General features: G+C 39.0%; 1 protein-coding gene across 2 annotated transcripts in view; it reads right to left on the bottom strand.

The window, feature by feature from the left end:
• The window catches only part of Eda (ectodysplasin A), a 398,134-nt gene that overhangs the window by 17,259 nt on the left and 355,803 nt on the right, over positions 1-25,072 (bottom strand). The window lies entirely within an intron of this gene.

Below are 25,072 nucleotides of genomic sequence, written 5' to 3'. Positions count from 1 at the left end.
CGATTACCTAGCTTGATTCTTGTAACAAGTCTAGAATGATCTCCACCTATGAGATCAGGTTTCACAGGAAGCTAATAGAGTCTCTGACCTCTTTCTAACTGGATTTCCAGTGTGGCCTCAGAGCTGCGTATGTCCCTTAAAAAACCCAAAGTGTTTAGATTGCCCTCACAAAGGAATATAGCAGCAGGAACTGTGCGAGCTATGTGGAAGATGTTTCAGGTTCGGTGGAGCAGCTGAAGATCATGAATTTCTCTTTTCTTATCCTTCTTTTCCTCATGTCTTCTCCTCCTAGTCCTTTGTCATCTTTGTGTTTTGGATTTCTGAGCTAGGGTTTAAATGTGTAGTCTAGGTTGGTCTTGAACTGCAATCTGCCTGCTTCAGTCTCCTGAGTGCTGGGACACAGGTATGAGCTATCCCCGGTTCTTTTATGTTGTTTTTCAAAACACTAGTAAGCATTCCTGAGAATACGCATACAGGTTCTGACAGGGAAGCAAGGCTATGACTGAGTAAGGGACAACAACTTAAGCTGAGAAGGGCCTTGTTCTTGAATAAGAAAGCTGTTTAAGGCGGGATTTACACAGAAGGGCTCAGCCTCACCAGTTAGCCACCCCAGTGGCCAGTCAGCCACCCCAGTCTCATAAGCAAGAGCCATGGGATGCCAGCTGCCGCAGCTGCCCTGTCCTCATAGCCAAGGTGGCCTAGCCCTGACCACTTTAGCTAGTTAAGGGGTTCACCGGATTCTGAGGCAATCAGGCCAGCTGGTCTTTTCTGGGTATCCCTATGAAGGTGGCACGGTAAATAGTGCCAGAACCCCGTCATCATAGAGCTTACAAGTTGGATAGGAAACTACCAAGTAAGGGGGAGCCCAGGAGTCATGCTGGCTAGTTGAGCTGAGGACTAAAAGTTCTAGGGAAGACGTTTTCCTTATACGTACAAGTGGTAAAAGGAAAGGGGTACATGTTTCATTTGTTTGTTTATGGAAAGAGGGTCTTTCTATGCAGCCCTGTCTAGCTTGGAATTCACTTGTGTCCCAGACTGGCCTTGAACTCAGAACTCAGAGCAGTTTTCTTGTTTGGACTTACAGTCATTCCACATTACATCTGACTTGGGAAAGGGAATTAAAAAATTATTTCTACTATAAATCTGACAAAAGAATCTCTGATTGGGGAGCTGGCAGGCTTCAGGATCTACTGCTACCATTTGTTTTACTAAAGGGACACAGAATCACACTGCTCTCTAAATTGCTATCTCTTTCCACAGAGATTAGTAGTGCAGTTCCCAGACCTCACCAGAGAAGTGTGTAGTAGATGGTGGTTCATGCAGAAACTCACAAGTGGTCAAAGCGCAGAGTGTTAGTGGAACGCTCAGCCATAAAGTATTGTAATGGTCAGTTTTATGTCAACTCGTTATAAGCTGTAGTCATCTGAGAGGAGGGAGTCTCAATTGACAAAATGCCTCTGTAAGGCTGGGCTGAAGGCAAGTCTGTAGGGTATTTTCTTAATTAGTGATTGATGGGGGAGGGCCCAGCCCATGTGGATGATGCCATCCCTGGGCTTGTGGTCCTGGGCTCTATAAGAAAGCAGGCTGAGCAAGCCATGAGGAGCAAGCCAGTAAGCAGCACATACCCCCACCCCGTGGCCTCTGTATCAGCTCTTGCCTCCTGTCCATTCTTTGATAATGAACTGTGATGTGGAAGTGTAAGCCAAATAAACCCTTTCCTTTCCATCTTGCTTTTGGTTATGGTGTTTCATCACAGCAACAGTAACACAAACTAAGACAGCTACCTGACCTATTTCCTCCAGCCCATAACCCTCAGTGTCAATCATGGAAGAGGAGTGTGTCTTTTGGACATGACACTGTAGCTGTACTCATGAACTCAGCAGCTGGGGCTGCCCAGGCAACACTTGGAGAATATCAAACCAGGAAAGAAGGCAGCATGGATGTATAGGGGGGAGTCAGTTTTCTTTAAGGACATGACCCCTGCTCTACTTTGTCCCAGTGGATGGTCCCACACCCATAAGTATATGGGCAAGCACAAATTAGACTCAGTGGATTAGCCAAGACATGTAAACAACCTAGGTGTCCATCCGCTGATGAATGGAGAATGAAAATGTGGTACATTTATATAAGGTACTATTCAGCTGTTAAGAAAAACAAAATGATGAAATTTACAAGTAAACGAACATTCTGAGTGAGGTAACTCAGATCTAGAACAGCAAATGTCATGTGCTTTCATTTATGGATGTTAGTTGTTGTTGTTATTGTTTTCTTCCTTTTGTTTTTGACACAGAATGTCTCTATGTAACCTTGGTTGGTCTGGAACTTGCTCTGAAGGCCTGCTTAGCCTTGAACTCAGAGTGGCAGGATTAAAGGTGTGTGCCCCTACAATGGATATTAGTTTTGGATCTTCAGATATGTGTGTTTCATTTAGAATATCCATAAAGGTTAGGGAATTAGGGGCCACGAAAGTGGGGTTTTCAAGGGAGGGGGATAGAATACCGTGGTATAATGGGGTAAAGGGGCATAATGGGAGCATGGGATAATGGGAATAAGGGAGTATGGGAAAAGGTAATTAACACTAAAGACCCTTTCAAAGTGTCATATGGAAACTTACTATAGTAGAAAGTTCCTGAAATATTCATTCATACACACATGCAGACACACACAACACACACAACACACACATACATACATAGTTTAGAGTTATGCTATTACATGGCAAAATGACCCTACTAGATTCCATAGGCTAACAAATAAAAAGTTCAATGCCAAGAATGAGTTACCTCTTCTGGAGTTGTTGGCTAGTGAGGTCCTTTAGACACCCCACCCCTGAACATTACAGACTCTAGGCTACCTTTCAGAACTTTATGATAAGACCCTTTTGCTGAAGGGACCACATATTTGAGTCATAGAACATGTAGAAATCAAGCTAATACCTGGAAACTTCATGCCTACTGGTTAGCTTTTATAGTCTAGAAGGTGTGATGCATGCCATTACCAGAAAAGTAATCCTCAATCTTACCCCAGCTGTCAACACTGAGAGTTACAAACCAGCCTGGCAAGACATGTCCATTTGGTACAATTATGGTATGAATGTCATGAAAGTAACCAATCACTTGTTGATTGAACTTAAGGCCCACTCCCAAGATGAAACCTATACCCGGCACCATTATCCAGACCAAGAAATTGTGTCTAAAGAGGTCGCAGGCCCCAGAGGAGAGCCTACTACTATTAATCTGCTAAATGTGCATAAGTATTAAACTGACTCTGTCTTGCAGTTTATACCCATAGATTAATGCTTCTCTCAACCCACATCAGAGAAGTTTCTTTTTGTAGTAGATAGTAATTAACACCGAGGCCAGACTGCTCAAGGTGCAGGGAATGAGTCTGCAGAGTGTTCAACCCTAAATGAGAAATCTATATCACACTGCTGATCCCAAGACTCAGGGAGCATTGTGGAAAAAGAGGGGCCAGAAAGACTTTAAGGGCCAGACGTGGTGGGGAAATACAAGGAAACTGTTTTCTGGAGACAGTGGGGAAATTGCACATATGAGATCACAGCAGTTGGGACAGCATGCACAAGACCCTCAGAAGCTCAGTCCAGATAAAATCCCAACAGGGAATGGGGAGCTGTATATGAAGTCACACCCCTAGCTAGGCAGTTGTTGGCAACTGACAGCTGCTGGGAGAGCGAGAGTCAGTTTTCTTTAAGGGTGTGGCACCTGCTGCTTGACCATGCTCCAGTGGAAGGCCATACAAGAAGAGTATTTGGACAGCACAAATTGTACTTGATGCATTAAAAAAAGACACAGAATTGGTTGGGTAGAGAAAGAGGGTGGATCTGGAAGGAGTTGGGAGAATATTAACAAAACACATTGTACAAAATTCTCAAAGAACTAATAAAAGTAAATAAAATATACAGTAAAATGAAAAAAGGAGGGACAGGAAGCTGCCAGGGGTTGGGCTGAGTTAAGGGAAGAAGTGGGAGTAAATAGGATCAAAGTATATTGCATGCACGCCTGCATGAAATTCTCAAAGAATCAATAAAAAAACATATTAAAATGAAAATATTTTAAAATTAAAAAAAGGTTTTCATTTTTTATAGCAGACATTCTTGTTACATGTAAAACACACATAAAAAGGATTAGAGACAAGACCCAGTAATACTACTTTTGGGTAAATATCCAAAGGATGCTCAATCGTGCCACAAGGACATGTGCTCAACTATGTTCATAGCAGCATTGTTTGTCATAGCCAGAACCTGGAAACAACCTAAATGCCCTTCAACTGAAGAATGGATAAGGAAAATGTGGTACATTTACACAATGGAGTACTACACAGCAGAAAAAAATAACGACATCTTGAATTTTGCAGGAAAATGGACAAAGCTAGAAAATATTATTTTAGTGAGGTAATTCAGACCCAGAAAGACAATTATCACATGTACTCACTCATAGGTGGTTTTTAAACATACAGCAAATAAAATCAGCCTACAAATCACAATACCAGAAAACTTAGTCAACAATGAGGACACTAAGAGAGAGACATACATAGATCTAATCTACATGGGAATTAGAAAAAGACAAGATCTCCTGAGCAAATTGGGAGCATGGGAACCTTGGGGGAGGGTTGAAGGGGAGGGGATCAGAGAAAAATGTAGAGCTCAATAAAAATCAATAAAATAAAAATAAAAAGGATAGAAGACAAAGACTAAAACAAGGATGAGAGAAATATAGTGTCCATTAATAAGCATGCTTAACTTTTTATGCTTATTTAGAAAGCTTGTAGGCATATTAATATAAATTTTTATTTAATGTGATCAAATTAAAATATTGTTTCTTGTTCTCTTTGTATGAAAAGTATTTGCCTGTTTTTGCAGTGCTGTTGATCAAAACCAAGGACTTGAACACACTAGGCAACATCTTCAATTTTTCTTTTTCTATCTAAATAATTGTATTTCTATATTATGTTTGTTAATATTTTTTAAATTTACTTTCAACTGATTCTTTAGTTTATTAGCATATGTTAATTAGACACAGTGGTGTCATTTCACCATTTTCTTCTATGCAATGATATAATTTATCACATTCACGATTTTCAGTACCCTGTGTCTTGTCCCCTGTCATTCTTCCTAGTTACACTGTTTTCAATATTGAAGCATTTAATTAATCATCTTTGAAGGGCATTTATGTTGTTTTGAGTTTTAATATAATTAAAAATTATAATAAATATAATGTACTATAAAAAAGGTCCTTAAAATCCTTTCTTCTACTTCTTTTCTGGTCACAGAAGGGCTCCCATAGAACTGCTTAGTAAGCAATTTGTCATATCCCTTGTGGGGGACACAAAAGTATAGATGAGATTGTTATTAGATTATATCACATTTCCCAAAGCACTAAGGAGTACATCATCTCAACAATATAAGGATTCCTTTTTGTTCTAACATCACTCATTATGGCCAATAAATCATTCTTATGAATTCCAACATGGGCCTCTAAGCCCAGCCCCTATAACGGTCACATCCACTCCATTCTCTTCAAGGCCATGCTAGGGAGCTAGAGCTGTCTCATACTGGAAGCACTAAGTAAGAGAGACCGAACCAATAGCTCCTTCTCAATTCTGTTTTCTTAATATGCTTCAGAAACTTATTCTTACCTAATTGGAAGTATTACTGCTGTCACATATGGGTTTCATGATAAGAAGCAACATTTCTATATACTTCAAATTCCCCTTATTTGTAATGGTCATACTTTCTAGATGCACAACCCCGCAGATATATCAGAGTGGGGCAGATAGCTGTGAAGTAGTTCGGACTGCTTTGATAAGAGTAAAGTTGAGATGAGCAGGCTTTGATCGACATGCTCACACAGTCTGCTTTTCGGCCACTAGGAAAAGAATACCTTATGATAGAATCAGGGTTAGCACGCCCCAATGAGATTCTAGTTCTAAACCAACCACAGAATGATCATAAAGAAAGTGAGTTTCTTTCTGATTCCTCATCTGCTCTACCAGGGAACACTACATACTTCATCTTTATTCGAGACCCAGGATCAATGAAGTAAAACAAACACACTGGAATTCTGTATCCCATGAAATTCTTCTTTAAAACACAAACATTGAGGAACTTTTTTTGCCAGTAGATATACCTTGGGACAAAAGTTAACAGAGAAGGAATATATGACACAGGTCAGAAATTTGGATCTACATAAAGAAGGGAAGTGAGTTAGAGAAGAGATAAAGGAAGATAAAGAAATGAGCTCTAAAGAAGTACAAGACAAATAGTCATGCTAATATGGAAAGGGGAAATCTCATAGGCCTCACCCAGACAAAGAAACACAGGCAAGTAACAACTATGGAGGGGGAGAAATAGTCCTTCCCAGGGATGAGCCCCTTAATTGGTTATCCAAGACCAAGTGGTCAGCCTTGAAGTCATATACACACACGTAACACTAAATGGACTCAACAGCTCGCACTGACTTATTTAAGTATTTATATATGTAACAAAGAAAAATGCCATGATTTTGGAAGGAAGCAAGGTAAGGAGGAACAGGGAGGGGAAAGAGGGAAGAAAGGGAAAGGGGAAATATGCAGTTAAATTTTATTTTTAAAACTAAAAATAATAAATTTCAGGAAGTAATATAACTTAAAACACTTTATCTTTTATTCTAAATTTAGTAGATAACAGTTTTGTTCAAAATAATAATAGGAAATATATATTCCATAGTTATGGCTTATGGATTCACGAAGCAAGCAATAGCCAGGGTTGTCCATGTGACGGTGGATATCGAACTATCCACCTGGGCACAGTGGGCTCACCAACGGCTACACAGTTGGAGACAAGGACTCCCTTCCTTAACCTCTGTAAATAGCTGGTAGCTTTTCAGGGGCCAGTGAGCCATACGCACTTCTCTCCCTTATGACGGATTGCTCACAGACTCCGGTTTGTGCAGGTCCAGTGCAGACAACTGTAGCTGCTCTGAGCTCATAACTGCAATAATGGGATCATGTCCAGAAGCTAGCATTTTACAAACCTTCTGCCTATCATCTGGTTCTTAGATTCTTTCTACACCTCAGTCATGATGTTCCCTGAGCTTTAGAAGCGGTGCTATTGTTTAGGCCTGAGTACTCAACAGTTACTTATTCTCAGCTATGAGTCGTCTCTCACTGCTATTTATATAAAAAGAAGTTTCCCTAGGGCTGAGAATACCCTGTGTATATGGGTATAAATATAAATACAAATATTTAGAAAGTGGTTTGCTGCCATGTTCATTTAGCAAAACAATATTAGAAAACTCCAAGAGTCTTTTTTTTTTAAAAAAAAAAAACAAGGTTTAGAGCATCAGGCATGAATTCTTCTGTGGAGCAGGTCTCAAATTTACCACAGAGTGCTTAGTTGCCCTCATAATACTCATCAACTGTTGCACCAATGGACACGTCTTGGCGGGTAAGTGGTATGATAGGACACGAGATCTGTATCTAGGTGAAAGTGTTGATGAGTTTTGTATTGGCGAGTTTTCTCCCCTAGCATCTTACATTGCATCTTCTGGCACAATATATGCTAGCCAATAGGGAGGGAGTTTCCAGTTAAGGTCTAGCTTCATTTGTCTATGTCATATAACCAAGGTATGTGATGTCTTCAGCTACAGAGTCTTCCTGTCTCGTTCTGGTGGGAAACCAAGAATGATGGCAATAGCCTGTGTTGCTTTGGAGGGCTGTGAGAACTTCTTGATCATCAATCACCTCATAGGGAGATGTTCATAGATCTTCTTCCATCCTTAGTTTTGCTTAACTCTCTGTCTCTGTCTCCTCCTGTCCTTTGTCGGCTCCTTCCTATTTAAACATTACTACCTTATTAGTCTTTCTCCCTGTACTTTCAATTCACAAGAGTTCTACCGTTTTTCCCATTCAGGCCTCTTTTCCCAATCCAGACCCTTATATAACCCCTGTTCCCTGTAGACTTCTAAGTTAAACACAAAACCTAAAATTCTGAAATTATGATCTACATATAGGAGGGAACATGCAGTATTTATCTTTCTAGGTCTTTTCCTCAGTGTATTTTTCCAGTTCCATCAATTTTCCTAAAATATTCATAATTTCATTTTTTAGTATTGAATGGAAAATTCCATTGTGAAACTGTATCATAAATTTTCATTATGCCTTTATCAGTTGATGGACATAAGTCTTATTTGGGGTTTCTATTCCTGTAATAGAACACTACAATAAAAGCAGCTCGGGAGGAAAAGGCTTATTTCAGCTTACAACCTAAGGTCATACCAGTTCATCCCTTAGGGAAGTCAGGGCAGGAACTCAAGGTAGGAAGGAACCTGGAGGCAGGAACTGAAGCAGAAGTCATAGAGAATGCTTACTGGCTTGGTGTTCATGGCTTGCTTAGTCTTCTTTCTTCTACAACTCAGGACAATTTGCTCAGGAGTAGTGACACCCTGTCATAGAATGGGTCCACCCAATCTAGTTGGGTGCATTTTCTCATTTGAGGTTTCCTTTCTCCAAGTAGCTCTCACTTGTGTCAAGCCAAAACAAAACAAAACAAACAAACAAACAAACAAAAAAAACAGCCAGCACAAGGCTGAGGCTGATTTTTTTTTCTAGCTATTATGAAGAAGTCATGAATGAACATAGACAGATGTGCAGGTATTGCTGTCACAAAATCCTTTGGGCATACACCCAACAATAGTATAGCTGGGTCATGCGGAAGATTCATTTTTAGCTTTCTGAGGAGAATACACACTGATTTCCACAGCGACTGTACATGTTCACACCCCACCACCAATCTTCCCCACATTGCTACCAGCATTTGTTGTCCCTTGTTTGCTTCTTAAAGACACAATGACTGGGGTGAGATGGACTCTCAAACTGGGTTTTGGCTTACATTTATTTACGTGATGGCTAGAGATGCTGAACACCTTTAAATGTGCTTATTAGCCATTTTTTATTTCCTCTTTTGAGAACTCTCTATTCAATTTCATAGTCCATAGATTGTGTTGTTTTCTTAAGGTTTAAGTGTTTTGAGTTCTTTGTATCTTCTATAAATTAATCTTCTGTCATGTTTATAGCTGGCAAAGGTTTTCCTCCCATTCTCCAGGCTGCCTCTTGGCTCAATTAACCATTTCTGTTGCAAGGAAAAGCTTTTTAATTTAATAAGGTCCAATTTGTCAGTTGTTATCCTTATTTTCTGAGCAATCAGTGCCTTATTCAGAAAGCTTGTATCTGTGCTTATGTCTTGTTGTGTACTCCCTATGAGTTCTAGCAATTCCAGAGTTTCAAGTGTTACATTGAGATCCTAAATCCATTCGGAGTTCTCTCTCTCCCTCTCCCTCTCCCTCTCCCTCTCCCTCTCCCTCTCTCTCTCTCTCTCTCTCTCTCTCTCTCTCTCTCTCTCTCTCTCTCTCTCTCTCTGTGTGTGTGTGTGCGGGGTCTGAGATACAGACCTCATTCCCAGTTATACAAATGTTTTACTTCCATGGTTTCTTAATCCAAAATAACACAAGAACAACCCAGTTAAGAGTCTTTGAAACTTCACAAGTCAGACCTCCATCACCTGCATTTCTCCTAACAGTATCTTCCAAATTCCCAGGACAGTTCATTCAATGGTTTTTCTAGCCTAAAGTTCCAAACTTCTCCTCCTTCCTCCCACAAAGCATTCCGAGGCATATAAGCCACATGGTGAGGTCCATCATGGCAAGAGCCTACTCTCTGGCACTGATTACTATTCTCATTTGTTTCTTTGTTGCTGTGTTAAAACACTGACCAAAAATAGCTCAAGGAGAAAAGGGTTTATTTGGCTTACACCTCCCAATCACAATCCATCACTGAGAAAATTCAAGAAGGAGAAGAGGCAGGAACCATGTTTACAGGCTTGTGGGATACTCTCTTTCCAGGTGACTCCAGCTTGTGTCAAGTTGACAAAAACAAACCCCTAGTACACATGCCAATGTTAACTCAAAAACAAACGAACTAACTATACATTCTTAAAATAAATTTTCTAGCTCTAGACATTTTATTGCAATAAGAGAAAATGGAATGAGACAACAACCAGGAAGATTTATTCCTTATATGTAAGGCTAGATTAACTTAGAAATTAGTCAATTCAATCTATCTTATATAGTAAGCTAAAGAGGAAAACCAGTAATATCAATAGATGTAGGAAACATCTTAAATAAAATCCAGCAGCTGAGAAGCTTTTGTAAAGCAAAGGACATGGTCAACAAGACAAAAAAGCAGCCTACAGAACCTTCACCAACCCCACAGAGGGCCGATCTCCAAAATGTACAAAGAACTCAAGAAATTGGTCATCAAAAGAACAAATAATCCAATAAAAGATGGGGTACAGACCTAAACAGAGAACTCTCAAGAGAGGAATCTAAAATGGCTGAAAGACACTTAAGGAAATGCTCAACATCCTTAGTCATCAGAGAAATGCAAATCAAAACAACTCTGACATTCCATCTTACACCTGTAAGAATGGTCAAGATCAAAAACATGACAACTTATACTGGAGAGGATATGGGGTAAAGGGAATACTCCTGCATTGCTGGTGGGGGTGCAAACTGGTACAGCCCCTTTGGATATCTGTATGGCGATTTCTCAGAAAATTATGAAACAACCTATCTCAAGACTCAGCTATACCAGTTTTGGGTATATACTCAAAGGATGCTCAATCATACCACAAGGACATGCTCGACTATGTTCATAGCAGCATTATTTGTCATAGCCAGGACCCGAAAACAACCTTAAATGCCCCTTGACTGAAGAATGGATAAGGAAAATGTGGTACATTTACAGCAGAAAAAAATGACATCTTGAAATTTGTGGGCAAATGGATTGACTTATAAAACATCATATTGAACGAGGTAACCCAGACCCAGAAAGACAAGTATCATATGTATTCACTTATAAGTGGCTTTTAGACAGAAAGCAAAGAAAAGCCAGCTTACAATTCACAACCCCAGAGAACCTAGGCAACAAAGAGGACCCTAAGAGAGACATACATGGATCTAATCTAGATGAGAAGTAGAAAAAGACAAGATCTCCTGAGTAAATTGGGAGCATTGGGACCATGGGAGAGGGTAGAAGGGGAGGGGAGATGATGAGAGGTGAGTAAAGAAAATATAAAGCTCAATAAAAAAATTTAAAAACAAACTGAATCCAAAGTTTATACAGAAAGGTAACAGATATAGAATATCAAGTATGATATTGCAGAATAAAAATAAAGTTGGAGGCCTGCCATTTGATTCAAAATTAACTAAAAGACTATAGCAATCAAACCACCATGGTATTGGTGAAATAACAGACACAGATTAGTGAAATAGAACACAGAACATAAAAATAGACCTCAAGATAGAGTCAGTTGATCTTTGACAAAGGAGAAAAGGCAACCCAACAGAAAACTGATAATTGGTTCATACAAGGTGCTAGAACAATTGGGCATCTACATGCAGACACATGAATCTTGACACAGACTTTATGCCTTTCACAAAATTAACTCAAAAGGGATCAGAGATCCAAACCTCAAACACAAAATTATAAAAATCTTATGAGACAACATAATAGACCTCTAGTCAACCTTGGCATTGGTAATGAGCTTTTAGAAAGAAAACCAGAAGTATAACCGGAGGAAAAAAAGTTAAGTTGATTTTCTTTAAAATTAAAACCTGTTCAGAAAATGGTATCATTAAGTGAACTTTTAAAAAAGCTGTGGATGCTGGGCACGGTGGCCCATGCACTTGGGAGGCAGAGGCACTGTAAATCTCTGAGTTTAAGGCTAACCTTGTCTGCAGAAAGAGTTCCAGGACAGCCAGGGACACACAGAGAAACCTTGACTCCAAAAACAAAACAAAACAAAACAATGACAAAAATAACACACACAAAAACAGAAAACAAAAAGTAAAAACAAAAGGAAGCCAGAGAAATATTTGCGAAAACACATGACACATGTTTTTATAAGCTACTTTTATCCAAAAGATATTTGAAACTAAAGAAGAAAACTGAGACAAATATCTAAACAGAAAACCTGACAATTAGAAAAGAATCAAATTAAGAAATGGGTAAAAGATGTGAGTAGACACTTAAGCAAAGAAGATATTAAGGTGGAAAGAAAGGATATTATTTGTCATGATGAAATGGTAGTTTAAGATGATGAGAGAGCGGTACACAAGTGGGTAAAATCTAAGACACTGACGTCAAATCTGCGAGAGAACATAAAGTTACACAATCTGCCAGTTCACTGCCGGGGGGAGTGCAATGTGGCACATTTGGGAAACCAGTTAGACAATTCTGTAGGAATTAACTCAGAAATCACATTCCTAAACATTTACTCAAAGGATCTAGAAATGTGCAATCACACAACTTGAATAAAGATGCCCTTTATTAACATTATTCATTATTGACCCAAACGGTAAGCAGCTGTTATTCAACAAATGATTGCGTAAACAAGATGTGCTATCGCCATACAATGAAATATTGCTCAGCAATAAGAAGAAATGGGCTTTCAAGCCACATATAGATTCAGAGGAAATTTAAATTCATATCATTAAGTGAAAGAATGCAGGCTGAAAAGTATATCTACTTTTGGCTGAAGGAGGAGGTAATTATGGATGTAAACCAAGATTTTTCAGACTCTAACTTACTGCACCTTCCATTATTGAATCATCCTTATCAAATATATTGACAAATTATTTCCCAAATTGCCCATTTGTATAATTTGCATAATTGTATCAATTTATAGAGAATTTTCAATGCAAAGAATTGAAAGTGATGTACGTTGAACAAATACTCGATAAATGTTCATTTTATTGTTTGTTGGTGGTGCAGGTAGTATATATTCATGTCTTCTACTCTTTATGTAGCAGGGACTACTCATGACCAAAATTTTCTCCATACCAGTTGGTAAAGAGCTAAGAGGGAAGAAAAGGGAATGGATGGCAGATGAGCAGGTGTAGAACTAGATATTTTTATTTGAAAGTGAGGGGTGAGGGACTGAGTATATAGTTCAGTGATAGACTGCTAGCCTAGGCTAAATCCCCAGTGCCACAAACCCCAAGCAAATGGAACACCAATCAAACAAGTTTATGTCTTCAAATCTTGGAATCTTAAGAGTTTCTTTACTATTCTACTTTATACCATTAGAATTATAAACAGAGAAAGCACAAATCAGTGTGGCAAGCCCAATACATTTGTAGAAGATGGAAGCCATTAGCTTCAAAGAAGAGTGAGATTCTGAATGAAAACCACATGGAATGCCCATGTGCAGAACTCAGATTTTGATTCCACCATCTGCTGTGAGCATGAGGAAACAGACCAGAAAAGGTAGGGCTGTGCAAGCTGATCCCACCCTACTCCATCCACACCAATCTCAAGTATTTCTGATGTGAGCTTTGCATTCTTTATGCAACAATTTCATTTCTACGCTTTAGAGCAGAGGCCCACCTCTGGGTTTCAGGCTCCACAAACATGACTGAAGTTATGAGCAGCTATGAAATTTTCTGGCTCACTTCTGTCTTGGTTTTGGAAAGACTCAAAAATATTACTGTGGTTAAGGTAACAGTAAACCAGACCCACTAACTGCTGACAGTTCAGAAGCTTAATAGTTCCTTCAAAATCCGTAAGAGATAGGTTTGTTCATGTTATCAAAGGTGTGCCCAAAGTGACAAGCATGTGCACCTGCTAAGGAAACATGGTGCAGCATTGAGTCTTCGGTCATAAGTGGTTAAGATGAAAAAAAAAATCTAGGTCCAGGAAATAATCTATAACGATGATTTGAGAAGTAGGACAGTGTAGTACAGCCTTAAATATTTGTGGTGTGTGCATGCTTGAATATATGTGAGTGCACATGCATGCACACGTATCTGCCAATATGTGTGGGGATATGTAGAGGTCAACCTTAGGGTCATTCCTGAGGAGCTGTCCATCATGTTTTTCCTTTTTTATTATATTTATTTGTTGCTTATGTTTCTCTGTGTGTGAGGTACAGCTTGTATAAGCATGGGGCCATGTGTTCCATACCGTGTGTGTGTGTGTGTGTGTGTGTGTGTGTGTGGAGGTGAGAAGATAATTTGTAGGTACCTGTCGTCTCCTTACACCACATGGGTCCCAGGGATCTAACTCAGGCTGTCAGCTAAGTGATATGTGTGTTTACTTGCTGAATCATCTTTGGCTCATTTTGCTTCTTGACACAGGGTCTCCCACTGGTGCCTGGGGCTTGCTGAATGTCTTAGGCTAGTGGCCAGTAAGGTCCAGGGATCTTGTCACCACTCTCTAGCACTGAAATTGCAATCACTGTACTACCATACCCAGATTTTATGTAGGTGCTAGGGATTCAAACTCAAGACCTCATGTTTGCACAATAAGCACTTTATTGAGTTGGTAATGTATCCGCCTTCTTTGGCATCTTGAAAAGTGGTCAACAGGGTCTCACTCAGTTGAGGCTGACCTTGAAACTCTGTTCCTCCTGTCTTTATCTCCTAAGTTCTATACTTTTGCCGTCCTCCATTATATGGAATATGAGGGAGCTGTGTGATATTAACAGATGTTCTTTGGAAAAATGGCTGGTTCAAAAGAGTTTAAGAAACACAACATTCAAGTAAAATAGATTTTTTTCAACTGAAGACTTCTCAAATCTTTCAATAAATACAGTAGTGGGAAAGGGGACTCTATAGAGACAACATAAAATGTAGCATTTATCAAATTTATTCGGCCGAGGAACCTTTCCCAAGAATTATCTATCTTTTGTTAAGTTAATACTCTTGCTTATACTCTTTGGGAATATTGGGGTTGTAGAAAGATCATGAGCCTTGTTATTATTTCTGAACAAGGCTTGAATTCTAGCTCTAACATTCAATACCTATATGACATTAGACAAGTTACTTTATCTCTCTGTATCAGTTATACTTAAAAAAAATCAATGACAGTAATATCTATACAAAGCCTATGAACTACAGCAATGATTATCTCAACAACATATTCCCAACAGTGACACTTATATTTTGGGGGTAACCAAATATAAGTGGTTAAATATAACCAATGGTCAAATAAAACCAAACTTAAGGTTCACTCAATATGTGGGAGTTCATGCCTGGTAATGTAAACCTAGCTAACTACCTGTGGTTGGCGAAGTCATGGATCCTAGGGGAGAATCTACTACTTCCATTTTCTTAAACCAGTATAATTTCTAACTGCATTCTAATTACTTATACCCACAGTTAAGCATAGTTTTCATCCCTCACCAAAGAAGTTTCTTTTTGAAGCAGATGGAAACAACTACAGGAACCCACACCTGGTCAAAATGTAGAAGGCAACAGACCACAGGGTGTCTAATCTCAAATGATACATCTACAAACACAATCCCGATACCTAAGGTTCAGGGAACATTGTGGAAGGGGCAGTAAGATTGTAAGAGAGAGGAATCATATGAGGGCTTTGAGATTGTGTCTTCTGTATATGACAGCGAAGCTGCACCCATGAAATCTCAACAGTATTATCGTCTAAACAAGGCCTGAATAATGACAATGGCGATTGGAATGCCAATATGGATGGGCAGAATCTCACAAGGCTCCAACTCTAGAGAAAGAGGTACAGACAATTAATGGCTACTGAGAGAGGGAGAATCAGTCTTCTCCAGGGACACTCCCATCCATGAGGTTATCCACTAAGTGATCAGTCTTAAATACATACACACATATTCACAACACTGAATGGACCCAGCGGATTATACACATATATGTATAATTATGCTAAGTAATTAAAGAATAAAGGGTCATGACTTGGAGAGGAAGTTGGGGGACACATGAGGAGTTAGAAGTGAGAGAGGGAGGCATGGAAATGATGTAATACAGTTTGCATGTAGGAAATTCTCAAAAATGGCATATATCTCCAAAGAAATGGTGAGATAATGCTTATTATATAAAACATCTAAGCACTTGTAGATAACTATAATCTTCACTTTTATTTGTCATTATCAAACCACATACCTAGCTAAAAGGGGTGGTTAAAATAGCCTCAAAGAAATCTGGCCTGAGGACTCAACTTTTTCTAAAACCACATTTCTTTTGCTTTGGAACTAAGTATAGGGAGAAGGAAGGAGAGGCGAACAAGTTGTTCAGAGATACAGCTCTATAATCTTGTTTTGGTTCTCTGAACTTGGGTGAATCACTTCACCTAGCTGTAATTTTCTTAAATGTAGATGTGCACTAGATAACTTTTTCCTCTAAAGTTTCATAAGCCTCAGCTAAAAAATGCTATATAAGAGATTTATAAATTTATTGTTAAAGAAATCAGTGGTACACATTAAATTCAATTATACAGGACAGTCCTGTATAACAAAGCTATTTTTATGTTCTAGCAGATGGCTGGCAGAAAGAGTGCCTTGCCAGTCTTGTTACAATGAATTTCATATAGTGAATAATTCTGTATAAAAAATGCTTTCTCTCTTCCTTGACCCTGTGATAGTCACTCCCTAACACTGCTCTAATCAACTACAGAAGCTGATTGTGTGTTGCTTTCATTGTAGAGAGGAGCTAAGATAAGCTAATCTATAGAGTTTCTAGAGGACTTTTTTTGTCCAATTCCATTATTTTACAGATGAGGAAATAGAACAAGAGAGGTTAAGAGACTTTCCAGGGGTCACACAGCAATAAGTGGCAGAGCTCTGAATAAGTTTGTTAAAGATTTTACTGCAGTCTTTTACCCAATCTGTATTTAAAAATGTTAAATAAAACCAGAAAGGGATTACAAAACTATACTGTTTATGTGTCCCAATCTAGCAAGACAGGCATTCATTCCTACCGATTATCCCTGCCTTTAAAGCCCTCTTCATAAGATAGCTCCTCCAATTTCATGCTGCATGGCAACACAACTTAAAGCATTATAACCTTTGCTGAAGAACTTCAGTTAAAGGCTTTTTGAAAGTCTAAATAAATTATGCCCATTGATCCCCTTAGATACATGCACAGCTCTTTCCACAAAGCCTCTGATTAGTCATGTGTGTTTTTCTTATTATGAAATCATGTGGCCTTTTTTCCCCAAAAGCTAGGTTAAGAGACAGAAAAACCTTAAGCACTATGAATATCAAAGGTTAGTCTTCAGGCTCCTGTTTTTCTCCTTTCTACACACTTTCTCATGAGTACATTTTGTCCTAAGATTCAACCCTTATAGAGAATGGTACTCTCCAAATCACAGCCCATGCCTCTGACTACCGCCATGACACTGCAATTTGAATGCATCCCTGTCACCTGGAACTTAGATTAAACTCATCGTCTCAGTTCGTGTTTCTCAAACTGGCAATACATTTGAATCACCTGAGGAGCTTCAAAACCTCTCACTGCACAGCCTTCTGCCCTGAGGATTCAGATGCCATCACTGTTGCTGGGTGGGCATGGAAAAGTTGGAGAGCTCCTCAGGAGACTGCAATGCCAAGCTGAGGTTGGAAACCCTGACCTAGGTCAAACGCTGAGAGCCAATTGCACTACTCTTCTGTATCTGGGTTCAAAATCTGAAAGTTTTCAGTTCCATGACTCGATGAGACAATAGAAATAAACACGATTTGGGAAAGTGTGAAGTGTTAAGCAGATTCAAGAAACTATTGTGAACTGCATGCATATGAATCAAATGGATTGCTTTAGTAGTTGAGATGTGCTAATTCATTAAATATGTTAAAGGTTATAATAGCAATTCATCATCCAAATATTCTCGCCCAACAAAGTGCAGTAATCAGAGACCATCTACTGTTGGAACATGATGTAATCAATCAAAGCTCTACTACCTTCTTGTGGACAGGTTAAACCTATCCATGGGTCAGAGGGTTAAAGGAACCCAGATGGCAGGTAACACGTGCTGTTCCCAGAAGTTATTCTGTAAACCTCGCCTTTGAGGAATACAGCCACAAGTGCTGGGCAGCCAAACTCCAGACTGGTTACACTGAGAACCACATTTCTGCAATATGGCTCTAGACTGGGTCCCAAAACAGTTCAAGACGGCTAGTTCTTTTGCTGCCCTGCACATTGTTTCACTTTAAACAGAGACGAGGCTTACCCTGAGACTTGCTGGCTTCTTCTTACAATGGAATGAGTGGGGGAGAACTGGTGTTCAGTGTGGGTGTATCCTATTCATAGAGTGACTGCCCTAGAGTGGAGGTATTGCTCAGTATTCCGGTTTAGAAAGAACCAATTAACTTTTCCCCCGATGAAGCACAGCAGCCTAGTTACCCTTCGACATTGCATTTGTCATACCTTCTCTGTTTTCATTATTGACCACTCCACATTTTCCAAGTAGATCTGCTTTAGAAACTTAGGAGGGACCATTCTCACCATATTTCACCTAACAGAATCCTGTTCCAGGAAATACTTGGAGGGAAGATTGTGTGCGTAGATGGAAACCAATGGTGGAAAAGGCATGATCTTTGAAGGCACAGAATTACAGTCAGGTTGAAGCTCTTCTCCTTCCCAATTGCCCGTGATACTGAAGAAATGTTGCATCTCTCTGAGTGAATGCAGCCACTCTTGTATCATTTACTTCACAGAGTTGTTATAAGGATGACACAAGATAACATAAAGAAAATGGATAAGATAGTCTTTGGACACTAAATAAATACAAACTCATCACATTGGAAAATTATATTACTATATAAACTTCATTCATCTTAAACTTAAGTATTCAGGGAGCTCAAATAACTAAGTCTTTTTATCTAATACAAATTGATATTCTGGGTCACGATCTCAAGGTATACATGACTCTGAAATGGCCTTAAAGGATTTAGATGCCTATAAAAACTGTTTCCAGCTGAGTTTTTCAACAAATTTAACTCACAAATGTTGTTTGAATAGAAGATTTGCTGATACTGTACTCGCATGAAAAGAAATGGACACACATGGCCTAGCCACCTTGGTGATTTATAGTTACAGTATCTTTTCAATTAGATATCTTGTGTTTACTAGCTACAGAATCATATCAGTAAGTGAAGACTTTTTATATAACTCTCTAATATTCATATTTCTCATTTCATCATATTAGTGAGAAATTCATGAGGCTGGAAAGATAGCCCAACTGTGAGCACATATACAGTTCTTCCAGAGGATCTGGGTTCAGTTTCCAGCACCCACATGGTGGCTCCCAACTTCCTGTAACTCCAGTTCCAGGAGATCTGACTTCTTCTTCTGGCCTCTAATGGCATCAGGTATCAACGTGGTATACATACATACAAACATACACACACACAGAGGCAAAACACTCACATACACAAAATAAAATAAATTGTTTAAAAAAGAAACTCAAGAATAACGTTGAGCATCAGCATTCATAATGAACACCCAGCTTTCGCAAGAAGACCTCTAAGTGCCATGCTGCTTATTAGACAAAGATATTCTGGGGTTACTAAGAATAATCACAAAAGCATGCTAACTCTTTATCAAGTGCTTTGTGGCATCCTTAAACTTTCGTATAATTTAATTATCTTTACATTCCTAGCACAAAATGGTAATGACACAATACAGTAAATATTTTCCAGTTTGAGGGTTTTCTGATGGCTCTATAAATTATTCTTCCATTGGAAGACAAAGAAAAATAACCTTGAAATCTCTAGAAATTATTTTATTATGTCTACCAACCCCTTTCCCACATTTTAAAGCTTGGTTCTTTGAGAATTTCATACAATATATGTGATCATATTTACCACTGTCTCAACTTCCTCTGGGTCCACTCCCTTTTTTTTTGAAAATAAAAGAAACCCATCAAATACATATAACCCACCAAATACAATATGTACCGCTTATATATTCTTGGGTGTGTGGCCTTCCGATGGACTATTTACTAATCAGAGGCCAAAATGCTTAACAAAACTAACTCTTCTCCTAGCACCTACCAGTTACTAAGAGCTCCTTAGCTAGGAGTGGGACTTCACGTCCACCTCCCTTCTCCATGCTGCCATTTAGTCTGGTTCAAGCTTGCGCATGCTGTTACAACTGTGGTGAGTTCGTGTGTGCTCACAGAAGTTGCTGTCTGATAAACTCTGTTTTCTTGTAGTCTTCCACTGCCTCTTACAATCTTTCAGTGCCCTCTTCCGCAATGATCCCCAAGCTGTGGGAAGAGGAGGTGTGGTAGGCATCCTATTTAGGGCTGACCATTCTATAGCTTCTTATACTGTAGACCAGTTGTGGATCTCTGTGTTAATATCTACTGTAAAAAGCAGCATCTCCAATCATGTTTGAGAGACACAGCAATTCATGGGTAAAATGATAATTTACTAGGAGTTTGTTTAATACTATGTCCATTGAGCATAATAATAATAACATTGGGTTCTTTTCTAGGATGATGACCTATCTAGCCACAGGTTCTTGACCTTGATGACGGTGCCAGGTATGGGCTCTATCTGTGTAGTTGGCCTTAAATCCAATGAGAAAGTAGTTGGTTACTATTCTGGCTAGTTTTATGTTAGTTTGACACAAGCTAGAGTCATTTGGGAAGAAGGATCCTCAGTTAAGAAAATGTTCTCCACTGGATTGACTTGTGGGCAAGCCTGTGGTACATGTTCTTAATCGATGATTGATGTGTGAAGGCCCAGCCTACTGTGGAGGGTGCCACCCCTGAGCAGATAGGTGGTCCTGTGCAAGAGCTGGAGAGTAAAGCCAATAAGCAGCACTACTCCATGGCCTCTACATCACTTCCTGCCCTGATTCCCCTAAACTACAGGCTGTAAGAGGAAATAAACCCTTTACTCTCCAAGTTGCTTTTGGTAATGATGTTTGATGTTTTATCACAGCCATAGAAACTTCAATAAAGATAGGTACTCCCAAGACATTCACGCTACTACTGTACCAGTAGTTATATCTTGCCAGGCTGGTTATTTAAGACTTTTTATGTGAGAAATCTTAAGTTTCTTTCTTAGTGCTGCTTTGAAAAGATTTGTTACCTAGGCTATATGCATTTCATAAGATGAATCAGGAAACATTCTTCTTACTTTTATGTGTTATAAGAGTTGACAGTATTTGGGAGCTTTTGGTTTTATAGTGTCTTGATTGATTTGGGTCTAACTCTGGATTTTTAGGATGTTACTGGATAGTGTATGCCTGATAGGCAAAAAATCCCAGTAATCGCCATTTTAGAATAGGGTTTGGGGAGGGGTGGAGTGCTGCCCAGTGAATAAAGTGCTTGCTGTGCAATTATGAGGACCTGAGTTCTGTTTTCCATCAGCCACGTCAAGAGCTGGGTATGGCAGCATGTGCTTATAATCCCAGAATTGTGGAGGCAGTGACAGAAGATTCCCTGAATCTGGCTGATTGTCCATCTCAAGATTCACTCAAGGTCTTGCCTTAAAAACATATAATGTAGAGTAGTTGAGGAAGGCAGCCAGTGTTAACCTCTGGTCTCCACATGCACACTTATACATATGTGCACATATATAAGAACATGTCATAGAAAAAACACACATGCAAATAGGACAGGGTATGTAGGTCAACAATACAGTGCTTGTGTTCAATCCCTAGTTCTACAAAGAAATAAAACCAGTACTGTCATTCCTAGTTCATAGCACTTTTTGAAAGATAAATGGCATACAATTTTAGTTTATCTCGTTTTTAATAGTTCTCTCAACCATTCTAGTCAAAACACACACACACACACAACTACCATCACCACCAGCAATAACAAAAAAGGTCATGATCTCTTCTTAACTGTTTTCCATGACTTTCTTCTTAGGCACCAATGTTATCATCTCCAGAGGCATCAGAAATAGGAGGAAGGAAAGATGAGAGGCAGAAGAAGGTTTCAAGGAGAAATAGATTCTTGGGAGGTTTGCTATGGAAAAGCATTATGGTGAGGATGCATCTTAAACAGATCATTGGAAGGGGACTGGTTGCTGGCCAAGGTGACTAATATGGGAATTGGGAAAGGAAATGTATTTTCAATATTTATTCTCATCAATTAATATTTATAGCATTATTAGCATTCCTCATTTTTAATGCATAGCTGTTCCTGAAACAGACATCTTATGGGAATATAGTGATTAATTTTCAAATTACAGGTATCATGCTTAAATTGTAAGTACCTTATGGACTTATGATCCTGTAAATTCCTTCCATATTTAGTAAATTCGATACTTGTGTCTTTCTTCTCTTACTGCATTCACTTAATGCACATACACAAACAGAAGTGAAGAGCACACTGGAACATGTGGGTTGCAACTGAAGTTCTGGGTATGGGTGTCAGATGACGAGTGCAGGTGTCATGTGTCTCAGCTATTCAGAGTGATTTGAGAAGTCAGTGTTCAGGAACCTCAATACATCTAAGTTTCTAAGTTCATTCTCTGGAGCAAGTCTGATTTGGCTTTAAATTGCATCCTTCTAATTGGTCTGCTCTTCCTCTATCCTTTCCTTGTCTAGCGGTACTCTCACTTGCCTAATTTGCATCCTTCTCATTGGTCTGCTCTTCCTCTATCCTTTCCTTGTCTAGCGGTACTCTCACTTGCCTAATTTGCATCCTTCTCATTGGTCTGCTCTTCCTCTATCCTTTCCTTGTCTAGCGGTACTCTCACTTGCCTAATTTGCATCCTTCTCATTGGTCTGCTCTTCCTCTATCCTTTCCTTGTCTAGCAGTACTCTCACTTGCCTAATTTGCATCCTTCTCATTGGTCTGCTCTTCCTCTATCCTTTCCTTGTCTAGCAGTACTCTCACTTGCCTAATTTGCATCCTTCTCATTGGTCTGCTCTTCCTCTATCCTTTCCTTGTCTAGCAGTACTCTCACTTGCCTAATTTGCATCCTTCTCATTGGTCTGCTCTTCCTCTGTCCTTTCCTTGTCTAGCGGTACTCTCACTTGCCTAATTTGCTGGGAGCATCTGGGTCAGTGACTTTCCTTGGACACTGGTTTATTCCTTCTAAGCACCAGGGATATTACAAGAAGGTTTGTTGAAAAGTAGGTTGTGATTAAGTGGGGTCTCAAACAGAGCATAGATTTAGCATCTAGGGAAATCCTAAATTTTGCTCATCTGTCCAAACAACTGGGTGGAAGTGTCTGGGCTCTGTGTGGACTCTGTTACTTCTGGCTCACTGACTGCCACTTCTGGAAGAGAGAAGCGAGGTTAACACAAAACAGCAACAAACTAGATTTGCCTTTTAATAGAAATATATAAAAAGTTAAACACATTATTTAGGAAAACTATTTTTAAACAAAGCCCTTCCCAATATTACCCCAACAGTCTACTGCGGGCTTTTCCCATTCCAAGGAATGAGGTCATGCTTTATGGGAGACATCTGCTTCTGAGGATATTACTGCCCTGAGCACAGAACATGACTTCATTAGAGGGAACAGTGGACTAAAGAGATTCAACAGGAGACTTGCATATGTGACAGTAAAAGGAAAAGGAGCCAACTGAGATTCCTCTCAAGTCTCCAGGCTTCAGGATAGACCAAAGACCTGGTGATTTCACTCTCATATGACTTCCTTTTGTCTTAAATTCATGAGCTATGCACAAAAGCTTCCAGAAAACTGTAACTCATAGCAACACCACCTGTATTTGTAAATAGAAAAGCTGTCTTCTCTCAAAGAATTGGATAGATTTCATTCTGTGAAGAGACTAGGTGATTGAAACTTTGGGGTGGCTACTGAATGCACACCCAGACAGAGTCAGTTTTGTTTCAAGGAAGCATTGTTTTAAGCAGATGTATATAATGTCATCTTTCAGTTCTGAAAGCAAATTCAGAACATTAACAGGCATTTGGGCTTTCTAGGAAGATGGTTTCCAGAGCAGTTTTATAGGATTTTGACATATGTTGTTTATAACCTTAATTTTAAAAATGAGCAAGTCCATAAATCTGTTACCTACTAACCAAGCTCTGGTCTAGCTGCATCTGTTCCCATTTTACATGATACTGTAAAGAAGTTTCAATAGACAGCTAAATATTTTGGTGTTATTCATAGTCTTCTGTTCCTATTGACTAAGACTTTTCAAAGAAAACCCTCAAAATCACTAGCATTTTAAAAGGCAGTAATTGCTGGTTCAATTTACCAGTCTTTGCTTCAAAGTACTCAGGATGCAGCTGGGATCACAGAAGTGGGAGGGGGTGTTAAGAGATCATGAGACTAAGTCCCCTATGACTGAAGAGGGGTAGGAATTTGGAATGTTACAGAAGGCTGGCTTGCAGCCTCTTACTGCAACCTGCTTTAGCCAGGAATCCCATTTGGGGTCAATAAATTGCTTCTTGTATATATGGTGCTAAGTGTTCCAGACCAAGTGTGTCTGCCTCATATTTGGCTGTTTCAGGATTATTTGGAGAAAATTAAAAAAAATTCTGGGCCTCATTTCAGATCTACTAAGTAAAATATGAAGATAAAATCAGGAGTATGACTGTATTAATAAAGTAAAGGTGATTGTTATGAAACTGGTGGAATTTGAGTTGTCTGCAAAGATACTAGTGGCAGAAATATGACAAAAATAAGTAAGAGAATGGCGGATACATGAGAAGAGCAACATGGAGCAACTTAAAAAGTGAAATTTCAAATACAATTTTATTTAATTCCAGCATTACCTTTCTGCTACTGTCTAGTCTATAGATAAAAAAGACTGAAATCAAGGAAGAGCTCAAGGATCTCTCAGTCAAAGGTTGAGTTAAGATTGACATGAATTCTCTTGTTTTTTTCTAGTTATTATAACTTATTAACAGACTTAGAGATTAGGCATTGATTTCAAATGAGGGAAAATGGTAGAACAATAAGAAATCAAAATCCAATTATAATATGATTAAAATCATGCAAAAGCAGATATCATAGCAGCATTACATTTGGTGCCTTATTAAAGAAATTTGGTGTCACATATTAAAGAAGAAATCCATTCTTGTACAAAACTTATAACAAGGGTAAATGATTCAACTTTCCATTAACTATACTTTATTTTTGTTTTTTCTCCCCCTCAAAACCTATAGCTTAGTAGGAAGCTCACTGACAGCTAAATTATATATTTCAACTTGAAGAAGTAGGGGATAGAGAAACAGATAAATGAGGAGTCGATGGAAGAGTAACAAAGAATTCATCCTAGGCTGATGTTTCTAACTAATCAAGTACATAAAATGCAGAAC

Source organism: Chionomys nivalis, chromosome X, assembly GCF_950005125.1.
Source record: "Chionomys nivalis chromosome X, mChiNiv1.1, whole genome shotgun sequence".
Classification (NCBI taxonomy): domain Eukaryota; kingdom Metazoa; phylum Chordata; class Mammalia; order Rodentia; family Cricetidae; genus Chionomys; species Chionomys nivalis.
Note: the sequence above shows the minus strand (reverse complement) of the source record. Positions and strands in the feature narration are given on the sequence as shown.